Below are 11923 nucleotides of genomic sequence, written 5' to 3'. Positions count from 1 at the left end.
CCGCCGCCAACCATTATTCCTGAGATGGAGTAGACGAGGACGAAAACCGCTCGGTAGGTGGATAGAAGGAACTGACCTGCGGATGGGGAAGAGAAGGGAGATGGGAGGAGGAGGTGGAATCATCAAGTGCATACAGTAGCCGATCGATCTCACACCCACGACACCATGGCCGCCGTTGACACCGCCGTGAGGTTACGCGTCTGCTGACCCACCACCACGTTGCTGCAGTCTCACGTTCTCCTCTGTCTCCTCAAATGCTTGCGGCGTGCGGTGTGTTCCAGCAACTACCGATGCAGAACGAGCGGGCCAGCTACATCCCACCTGCCCACGAAAATCTGCAGAGCCAACACAGGACGCAAACTCCACCGCACGCAGTCTTCCCACGAAGCAATAAAGAAACCCAGCAACGAGAGGTAGCGGCAAGTGAGTGGGATTACGGTTTGAGCGCCAAGCCTCCATTCAAAACCGCGATCTGGCGACTACTACGATTCCCTCAAGAGGCACAAGGCGCCAGACGCCCCAGGACCATTCCCCCGGCCACATGCATCTCTCAAGGAGCAGGCGGCCGTCGCACAAGAGATGCCGAAGAGTGCACACCGTTGGACGACTACAAGCACAGGAGAGGTGCCGCTACGTCGGAGAACACCTGATCAGCCATACCCTTCCTGGCTTCCTACGTGCGCGCGTTAGTTTCCTCTCATGCTGTTCATGCATGAGTACAGGGATCTGTGGTTGAACCTAGGTTGTGAGTTGTGACTTTCAGGCATGCACGTAACGGCGGATTTGTGGCTTCTGGTGATTTCGCATGCATATGCAATGGATTTGTGGCTACTGTTTGCTGATGATTAGAAAGCATCACGTGCACGGAAACAGCTTCGGCAACAGCGAAGCATCTTTTGTGTCCAACAAATGTGCTTTGCACATACAATTTCACTAAAAGTATAGCCTGATATATATACACTGAAAAATGGAATGATTCGTGTCGTCCCGTGGTCACTTAGTGCATGGATGTCCTTTCTGTGCTGGTGGGTGTTCCCATCGTGATACAGACTCTTCATCATTAAGGTAACAATAACAAAGTAATACTGTAGTTTGATTCTTCACAATATACAGCCTTTTTTTCTAAACTAAAATAACTAATGCACATCTCCAGACATAAGTTGTGGATCATGGAACCTGTGTTGATGGCCAGATATGTCACAAAACCGTTAGGTTAATTTGCTCTCTCTTTTTTGCGGGAAAGTTAATTTGCTCTTATCCATGAATTGTAATTGAGATCTATAGAATGCAGATCAGATGCACCAAGAAAGTAAAGATTGTGTTGTCACAAACTATGATCTGATGTAGTGATATTATGTTGCTTTTTGGTGAATCTGAATTATATTACGTTTTCATGGAAGCCTTTTCTTTCCCCTCTCCCATCATACTACTGCTCTTATCCTTGCCTGCTATATAAACAAAGGAATATGATGGCTGCCATAGTGATAGTCTTCCTCAGCGAAATCCGGATACATAATGTTACATCAACAACTTCAGAATATTATGGTGCTGCTCAACATTCAACTTTGTACCCACACTGCCTTTTTGTTTTATGTTCAAAATTGACAGATTTTCATGTGTTTTACTATGAACTAATTATTAGAAAATATTTCTTTGTGAATTATGAGATTGGTCCTTCAACATGGCATAGAAAATGCACTTTTCAACACTTCAAATAATATTTTTGCTACTTTCAAAGTTGTTTGAGTTTTTATTTAAAATTTCTAAAAATAAGTTTATTTATTTTGTACCCGTTGCAACGCACGGGAATTTGTGCTAGTTATAATAAAGCATGGATTGAGTCTGTTGGGTTCACCGTCATGTCTTTTTTGTGAAAAAGTCCGTGTAGTTTTTTTTAATTAACCCGCGCTCCATGACGTTTCATCTTTAAGTGAAAAAATTGACAAACACCTCTCTCTCCCGCACGAGAACCCGAGACGCCCCGGCGCTAGGGTTCGCTCCCCCGCCGCGCCCCATCCCTCCGCTCCCGGCAACCCTCGCCACCTTCTCCTATCCCCAGTCGTCGTCGTAGTACCTTGTCGTCGGTCCGGTGCGCGAGGGCAGGAGCCACGCGAAGCACCAGGCTGGTGGAGGCGCGGGGGAGGAGGAGGAAGACGAGGCAGCAGGACGGTGAGGGGAGGACGCGAGAGGGCGGCCGCGGTGGAACGGGAGGACCATCTGATGTCTTCGGTGGGGTAGCCCAACCGACCACTCCTCCTCCTGCGACGACGACAGAGGGCAGAGGACCATCCAACTATGTTGCTGCGGCTGATGGAATTGGGGAGGCGGCTTTGGTGAGAAGTCCGGTGGACCGAGGAACCACGGATGCGGCGACGGAGGCCATGGAGACTACTCATCCTTGGTCCAGAATCTTGCCAGACCACCCAGAGATGGTGCATTCCTCTCTTCTTTCTCCATTGAACTATTTGTGTGTCATCCCCTTCTCTGATTGAAGTATAGCTTGCCAGATACCTAATGGACACTGTCTCTGAACTTGTCACCCCCTTATAATGGTGTAAAAAAATCAGACAATGAAACCAAAGCTACTGTATTTTCCACGCAGTTGCCCTTTTATCTGCAATGAGTAGCTTCTATATGGAAGATTAGATACAAATATACTCGATGAATTACAATGGTACTGTGTAAAGTAGAAAGCCTGAAAGAACCTATATGGAAGATTAGATACAAATATACTGCTACTGAATTACAATTGTACTGTGTAAGGTAGAAAGCCTGAAAAAACCAGGTTCTGTTGATAAGTGAGTTAACCAATGCCATAATTAGAAAGAGACGGGATGCGAAGAATATTGATTGATTATAAACCAGTTATTACCTTTCTTGATTTGGAGTAAGTGTGTTTGCTTGACTCAGCGTCCCTATATTTCCATCTTGAGGAAAAAAAGGTAAAACATGTAAAGTAGTAGTATAAGTTTTTTATGTTTGCTACATTCTGTTTTCGGGGGAATTAGAGAATCAAGTAGGCTTACCCTTGAATCCAACTGTTTTAGTGTTTAGTGTCCAGGAAATTTTCTTGAGATGATGGAAACGTATTGTCCACTCAAAAAGCGGTGGAAAACGAATTGGATGGAAAGCTAGAGCTGGAGCAGGTTGACCATAGACACTCGCAAAATCCTTTTCTACTTTACATGTTTTATCGTTATCAAACTTTGTTCTGGCTTGTGGCTTTCTGAACCTCTTTTGGTCTTGTCTCTTGCAAACACAATTCCTGTCAAGTGGGTCTGAAGGAGTTGGGCAGTGGATAGTTCCCATCACACTATGCTGTTGTTCATACTCAGTTCAGCAAAAGTTCTTTTTTCTATGGAAAACAGGAGGATTTCAATTTTTCAGGGCTTGTAGAATGTCAAAAGAAAGATGATTTGTGGAGTAAACCTAATGTCAATTAGACTGGTTTCTATGGAGTGAGTTATGAACTTATGATGAGGAACTTGCATCCCGACTTAGGCATGGAGTTTAGACCAACACACTGAGTACAGAAGACAGATATGGTAGAACTATTATGGCTGGTAAAAACACTAAACAGAAGGTGGTCACGTTACTGCACTTGATTGTTGCGTAGAAGAATGAGACTGAGTATACTGTTCTTGCACATGCCATCAAACGTACTATTCTTCCTATTCTAACTTCTGTTGCTCCTAAACTTGATTTTGTTCTAAGTGTTCTTTTTGCCTTTATAGACAAGCATGCGCATATTTGAGATGATGGATCTTGCTGCACCTGAAGAGATGGTTAATATGAAGAACTTCCTAATTGACTTCCTTGAGCCATTCGCGCTGTAAGTTATTTGTTTTTACCATTCTGTAGTGGAAGGATAGTTCACCGTGCAGTCCCTTCTAACCTTTTAGAAACCCGTCCCTTTGTAGGAGAGCTGGCTGGGAGGCCAAGAGTGGGCAGGGTAACTTGAATGTACTGTTAAGAGGTACCCTCTTAACTGCTCTTGCTGAACTAGGCCATCAGTCTACCATAGATGAGGTTGTTCGTCGATTTAACCACCATTGCGTGTGCTATAGGTTCACAAATCTAGATGCCTTTGCTTGCCAAATAAAAACCGAAGAATAATTATGTTAGGAAGTTACACTAGCTTTGACGATCTGAACATTCATGGAATTTTTTCCGGCATTGCAACCACATTGAGCACTTCAGCTGTAAGTCTGTAAGCAGTTCTCTTTCAAAGAGAAAAATGTATACATGCTTCAGTGAATGGCCGGCCCTTCTATTTAAGTAACATTGCAATTGTTATTGCTACTTGCTAATCGGTATGCACTAGCAGTGCGGGGAAGACTTTCTCCAAAGCTCTTAAGAGTCCTCAATCCATTCACATACATATGCAGTTTGATTCATGTGAAATCAATGACTGATTATCTATGTCAACGCCAAGGGAAGTGGAGGACGAGGATGGGGAGTTGGGGAAGTACAAATTAAGGTGAGATAGATTTGCATGATATCCGCCGTTTTGCCCACCATATTCTCCTTTGTCTTTATAGAGAAAGAATGTCAGCGTACAGGTCAGAAGAAAAAAGATATCCTTTGTAAGGAAGAGAACTGTGCCTGTTTTGGAAAGAAGAGAAAAATACGAGGGTGCTGATTTCTTTTCATTCAGCCCCACGATTCTGTTATACTCCCTCTGTTCGTAATTACTTGTCGCAGAAATGAATGTATCTAGACGTATTTTAGTTCTAGATACATCCATTTCCGAGACAAGTAATTCCGAACGGAAGGAGTAGTTTGGATCAACTAAAAAAAGGAAGGTGTTGATCGGTTGGTTTCAATTGGAAAGAGCTATAAGTATCCTTTTATTGATCTTTTAATTTTTTTTAGAACAAATCTGTATCCTTTTATTGGAGAAAAAAAGTGTTGCAAAAAAAGGGGAGGAATTAAGAGGGCGATCAGATCTGATCCTTGATATCTGTGTTAGTAATACATACATTCTTGCATACTGACTGATCTTTCCATATGTATGAGTGTAGGATGATTCAATTTTATTTGTTGGCTGAGGAACAAGTGTCAAGATTGCTGCACCTCGATTTAATTTCATGGCTCAGTCTGCACTTGGAGGAAGTACTTTGTAGCGTATACTGGAGAGCACCGCCGCCGTAGGTTCATGCCTTGGTGCTCCTCACCGGCGCAATTTCCCAACCATCTCTTCCTATCGCCATGTTCTCCTTTTTGCTGAAGGAACTACTTTGGAGAGACTGAAAACATGGGACCATATGGTGGCTGAAGAAGGTGGACATCACTGATTGCCTGTTGCCTTCTTGTTAGGAGGCAAATCAACAAGCACTCTTATCTTACTTAAGGACGGATTAGATGCGAAATATTATTTTTTGTTCGATTCGTGTTCTATTTAGTGGATTCTGAAAGATGAAACCAGTATGGTGGCATCTACCAAAGAACCATGGCATGTCTTTTCAAGGAAGTGGTGTGTGACCATGAATGCAGCAATGAGGATTGCTATGTCGATTCTTTTGTTGTAGCAGACTACTGATATGATAGTCATATCTATATTATTTTAACCTTACAAAGTAACCAGTGGGTTAGAGATCACAAAGTCAGGTTTAACACTCTAGAAGTGAACTTAATTGGTTTGCTGAAGTGATTATCTAGAGTTTGTATGTATTTTTTATTTATGGTTTGATCTTGTAAGAAATAACAGGAAGATATAAACCTCTGACTCCGAGTATGAGTTCATAACTGTAGGTGTTGCAGCAAGTGTTATCAAAGATTACTTGAGTCCACTGATATAGAAATGTTTAAAGTTGCAGGTCTTAAAAACCAAGCATGGGGTCCTTCCCCTCCCTAGGTCTGAGGTTATCATTGAGGTAGCAATAGGCTTAATAAAAGAAACAAAATAAAACCATCTCAATGAGCTTAGAAGAAACACATCATCAGCGGCAGGAGCTTTGCCGAACATGAGCTTTACCTTATCGGAGAACCAAGAACAGAGAGTGCAGAGAGGAGAAAAGAGGCTCAAGATGGGTGCGGTAAATTATTGTTGCAGTACAGAAAATATTTTCTATTTAAGAATGGATTTCTTTTCAAAAATACTGAGTACTTTAAATATTGTTTTTCTACTTGCAATGCTTTGTTTCAGTGGTATACTATTGATTGAGTTTCTAACCATTTATTTATTTTGTACCCGTTGTAATGCACGGGCCTTTTTACTAGTAAAGTTTACAGATGCACATGAACAAGATCCACACGAACAGAGTCAAACAAAGGGTTGAATCAGGAATCTCGCCATGGTCCAAAGATCGTTGATATCCACCTGGAGGCCAAACTCACTGCTATGGAGTAGAGCTACAGAAAATATCCAGTCAGAGAGCAATTGCAAGAATCTGTTCACGGAGCAGGGGAGGTGGAGCAGGCTAGCAAGGTGATCTGGGGAGGTGCTGTGGCCCCACCTCGGATGGTGCAGCCGCCTTGGAGGTAGGGAGGTGTGGCGGCGCTCATGGCTATGGCGAAGAGGAGGGGCGGCGCACTCGGGGTCAAAGCTGGGTGGGTCTGGTGCTCGTGGGCAATGCTCGGTGGGTCGAGTGAGCCTGGGAGTGGCGAGAGGAAGGAAGGGATTGTCAGAGGCAGCGAGATCGGTGGGGAGCGGGAGCGGCGGCGGCGGCCAGGTCGGCGAATCGAGATCGAGCACTTGCTATTTCTTCAGAAAAAAAGAACCGAGGCGGCGTATAGGAGGGATTTATGTCATCGATGCCATCTCGCTGGCCCATCCCGTGCGTTACGATCGAAACGTTTTTTTTCATACAACTCGGGATAAACGGAGAAGTATACCAACGGAAAAACTAAAAAGGTATGCGAACAAAAAAGATTATTAGTAAAACCAGACGTATGGAGAACTATGAAAGTCTCCATTCTTTAATATTAGGTAAAGATAATTTACTCTAGGCATGAAGGTATATGATTACCCATTTCTGTAAAACTCGAGCCGGATACGTTGCTAGTTTCTTTTTAGACAAGACTAGCACAAATGCCCGTACGTTGCAATGGGAGAAAAAAATCAATATCTGTTTATCAAAAAGTTCACCTAAGTGGACATCTTTAAATATTACTTTTTCTTACAATCCCATGAAATCTTGTATCTCAGCCACGACCCATAATCCCATTTAATCTCTCTCTCTTCCGATTTTAGTATGTCTTCATCCCATGCAACCCACACAACGTTCATGTCCTTTATTTTTTCACGAGAAAACTTTCGATCTATTCATCAATTGTCAAGATAGTACAACAAACACCAGAATTAAAAAAAATTACACCTAGGTTCGTAGATCACCTAGCAGCGACTTCAAGCACCGGAGCGAGCCAAAGACGCGCCGCCATCTTCGCTCCTCCATCACCGCAACCGGGCAAACCTTATTGTAGTAGACAGTCAAGAAGTCACTTATTTCATCTTTAGGGAGGTGCCACCGCCTCGTCTTTCTGAGGAGGACATGAACCCTACCCTTCTATGGTCTTAAGGCTACAGGAGATGAGGCTGCCTGGCGACTGCCCGGTGAGAGGTCCGCGGAAACCTTAGGCTATTTGTGTTCTTCTCTATTTGTCTCATGCAGCTCCCAATCCAAGTTATTTTTTGCAGATTACCGTATTTTTTGTTGCTTCTCCAAGCAACTCATTGTTTGTACAGGCACCTCGTGCGCAAGTATATTGGTCAGATTTTGTGTTAAAAAGTGAGGTGGGACTATTTTATTGACAAACAAACCGGAAATCCGCATCTGAGCCCGGGCTCAGATGCTCTCGCTCAGAAAAAAAATTCAAAACAAATACTAAAAAAATTCAAAAATTCCAATTTTTTTATGTGATAGACAATTTGATGCGTGAGACCCGCTCTAAATTTCATGTCATTTGGACATCTGAGCAGCTCTCAGCAAAAAAGACAAATCAGGTCAAAACAGTGCATGAACGGTAAACATTTTTACAGACCCCCAATTTTTTTTTTTTGCTGAGAGCTGCTCAGACGTCCAAATAACTTGAAATTTGGAGCAGGTCTCATGCATCAAATTATCTACCACACAAAAAAATTTGGAATTTTTTGAATTTTTCTATTATTTGTTTTGATTTTTTTCATCGGAGAGGGTGCAGCTGAGCCGGGGAGCCAAATTGGCCTTCTCCAAACAAACCTCTTTCTTGCATAGTTATCGGGTTTTTTTTAGACAAGCATAGTCATCAGCTAGCTCTTTTTTTGCGAGAAGTCAGTAGCTAGCACTGGCTGCTTGTTTGGTAGTTAGTTTTTGTTAGGTGAACGTCTGGTAATTAGCTGGTCGTGAGATCAAACAACCAAGCAAGCTGAAGTAGTTTCTTTTATTTTAGAAAGCCGACCCATATACTTATGGCCCCACAATAAAAAAATTGAAGGCCCAGTTGCTTGCTCGGCTCTGGCCCAGTACTGGTGGAGTGAGATGTGTAACGCCCACGATGCGGCTATATCTCCCACGTGTCAAGGCACGATTTAGAGGCATAACCGCATAGTGGTTTTGTCGCAAGAAGGGTCATCTTCACACAATCCCATGTAATGAACAAGAATTGGATAAAGAGTTGGCTTACAATCGCCACTTCACACAATACATAAATATCATCGTACATCATCCAAAATACAAACATATAGACCGATTACGGTCAAAATCCAGATGAAAATAAGACAACCCCAAATGCTAGATCCCCGATCGTCCCAACTGGGCTCCACTACTGATCATCAGGAAAAGACACATAGTAACGACCACGTTCCTCGTCGAACTCCCACTTGAGATCGACGCCATCATCTGCACTGGCATCGTCGGCACCTGCAACTGTTTTGGTAGAATCTGTGAGTCACGGGGACTCAGCAATCTCACACCCGCGAGATCAAGACTATTTAAGCTTGTAGGAAAGGATGGTGCAATGAGGTGGAGCTGCAGCGGCAAAAGCATATATGGTGGCTAACTTGCGCAAATGAGAGCGAGAAGAGAAGCAACGGAACGGACGTCATCTAGCAATGACCAAGAAGTGATCCTGAACACCTACTTACGTCATACATAACTCAGACCGTGTTCACTTCCCGGACTCCGCCGAGAAGAGACCATCACGGCTACACACGCAGTTGATGTATTTTAATTGGGTCAAGTGACAAGTTATCTACAACCGGACATTAACAAATTCCCATCTGCCTCATAACCGCGGGCACGGCTTTCGAAAGATAATACCCTGCAGGGGTGTCCCAACTTAGCCCATCATAAGCTCTCACGGTCAACGAAGGATAAACCTTCTCCCGGAAAGACCCGATCAGTCTCGGAATCCCGGTTTACAAGACATCTCGACAATGGTAAAACAAGACCAGCAAAGCCGCCCGAATGTGCCGACAAATCCCGATAGGAGCTGCACATATCTCGTTCTCAGGGCACACCGGATAAGTCAAGCTACGAGTAAAACCAGACCTCGAGTTTCCCGAGGTGGCCCCGCAGGCTGCTCGGTTCGGACCAACACTCGAAGGAGCACTGGCCCGGGGGGGTTAAAATAAGATGACCCTCGGGCTCGCGAAAACCCGGGGGAAAAGGCTTAGGTGGCAAATGGTAAAACCAAAGTTGGGCCTTGCTGGAGGAGTTTTATTCAAGGCGAACTGTCAAGGGGGTCCCATAAATCACCCGACCGTGTAAGGAACGCAAACTCAAGGAACATAATCCCGGTATAACAGTAACTAGGGCGGCAAGAGTGGAACAAAACACCAGGCATAAGGCCGAGCCTTCCACCCTTTACCAAAATATATAGATGCATTAATTAAATAAGAGATATTGTGATATCCCAACATATCCATGTTCCGACATGGAACAAACTTCAACTTCACCTGCAACTAGCAACGCTATAAGAGGGGCTGAGCAAAAGCGGTAACTTAGCCAAACAACGGTTTGCTAGGAAAGGATGGTTAGGGCTGACATGGCTAAAATGGGAGACATGATATAGCAAGTGATAGGTAGCGGAGCATGGCAATAGAGCGAACAACTAGCATAGCAAAGATAGAAGTGATTTCGAGGGGTGGTCATCTTGCCTGCAAGGTTCTCAGAGTTGTCGAAAGCTTGATCCTCGTAAGCGTACTCGACAGGTTCCTCGTTCACGAACTCGTCTCCCGGCTCTACCCAAGACAAGAACACAAACAAACGGAACCACAATCAACAACGAGAAATGCGCAAGCAACATGATGCAAAACATGTATGATATGCAAGATATGATATGCGATGCATATGCGTGCTCCGGAAGGAAAATGATGAACATGGCAGTAACTTGGCAAACCAAGCATGCCACTGGAAAGATGAGATGATTTCGGTCGAAATCGATATAAAGATCACCGGAATCGGATGCACGGTTTGCAAATGGCAAGCAAAACAAGAATGACACGAATCTGCGATAAACAGCAAGATAGCACTTAAAATGCAACAAGCAACAATGCTACAGCACCCCAACATAGCAACAAAGCACATGGCAGTAATCTACAGGAGATGCTTGACAAAAGATGAACACTGAGCTACGGCTAGTTCACAACATATCAAGCTCAAACAAGCATGGCAAAAGTGCAAAAGATTACAGGTTCACAGACTTGGTGAAAAACTGGACATGGCAGAAAACAGCATCAGGTAGCAATGTTCAGAGCACGAAATCAACATGCTACAGGAACTTAACATAGCAAAACAAGGCATGGCAGTGTTCTACTAAATGCACATGACAAAAGTCCCTTATTGACCATAAGCCAAAAAGGACCAGAAGATATGATGGCAAGCATGTAAACATAGCAAGTTTCGTTATCAGGTTTCAGACTTAGCAGAAAACAGAGCATGGCAGAAATGTTAATATGTAGTCCTCTTTGTGAGCTTGATGCACTCACTACAGAGCAATGCATGACAAACCAAGCATACCTACAGCAAGATGGCATGTTTATGAAGCTAACCATGGCAAGAACAATTGCATAGCATGTATGGATCAACTACAATAAGCTTGGCAAAATTGCATATCATGTTAAGAATCTGCCAGAAATATTTTATAGCAAAAGTAGAGCAAGATTGAGTTATGCTATGGCACTCCATAATTGCAAACAATTGCAGGAATGGATCAATTACAACTATAGCTACAAAACATCCTTACTGAACATCTCCAAAATATGCATGGATCTCTCTGTAGCATCAAGTTTACATGGCAACAAAATTACAGCAGACAAGGACTTAGAGAAATCATCAAGTCCCTGAAATCAGAAATATTACGGGGCCTACTTTGCATGCTTGTGCTAGTCACCACAGAGATCACAAAAATACATGGACTACACCACTGGAAAGATGGCATGGCATACTTCAAAACACATGTAGAGCTCATGCTCAAAAGATGCACAGATTAAATGATACAAAAATGACAAATCTCCAAGTTCTGTCAAGACCAGAGAATAACAGCAACTAGCCCTCTTCCAACAGAGATTTGGGCATCAAGATGACCTCTAATGAACATGGTGCAACTGAACAAAATGAAGAGCATTACGAGGCAAACTATTTGACATATTACACACGCGAATCAGATCTACATGCACGGAGTTATCGCATCGGGAACAGAGGCACATGCTGAAGATTTCTAAGGACTTGGAGGAATTAGGGGGCGAGAAACGTCAACGTACACAGAGTTGGATCTGGATCGAGCGTTGCTCGCTCGAGCTCGGCTCGGGCCGATGGCGTTCGCCGGCGGGAGGAAGAGGAAGCCGGAGGGGCGACGGCCGGCGAGGGGGACCGGAGGTGGGGGTCGCCGGCGGGGGCCGACCGGCGGCGACGATGGCGGCGGCGGCGGCCGGCGCGTGAGACGAGGCGGCGGCGGGCTCGCGGGCCGGCGCGGTGGGGATCCGGCGGCGACAGGTGTCGCG

General features: G+C 44.2%; 1 long non-coding RNA gene across 1 annotated transcript; it reads left to right on the top strand.

Moving 5' to 3' along the window:
- Positions 1–1970: 1970 nt before the first annotated feature.
- On the top strand, positions 1971–5573 carry LOC123050589 (uncharacterized). Its single transcript, XR_006423799.1, has 4 exons — positions 1971–2432; positions 3735–3832; positions 3921–4480; positions 5025–5573. It is a non-coding gene; the product is annotated as an uncharacterized lncRNA (long non-coding RNA).
- The last annotated feature ends 6350 nt before the right edge of the window (positions 5574–11923 follow it).

Source organism: Triticum aestivum, chromosome 2D, assembly GCF_018294505.1.
Source record: "Triticum aestivum cultivar Chinese Spring chromosome 2D, IWGSC CS RefSeq v2.1, whole genome shotgun sequence".
NCBI classification, from domain to species: domain Eukaryota; kingdom Viridiplantae; phylum Streptophyta; class Magnoliopsida; order Poales; family Poaceae; genus Triticum; species Triticum aestivum.
This window is presented reverse-complemented; position numbering and strand designations above follow the sequence as displayed.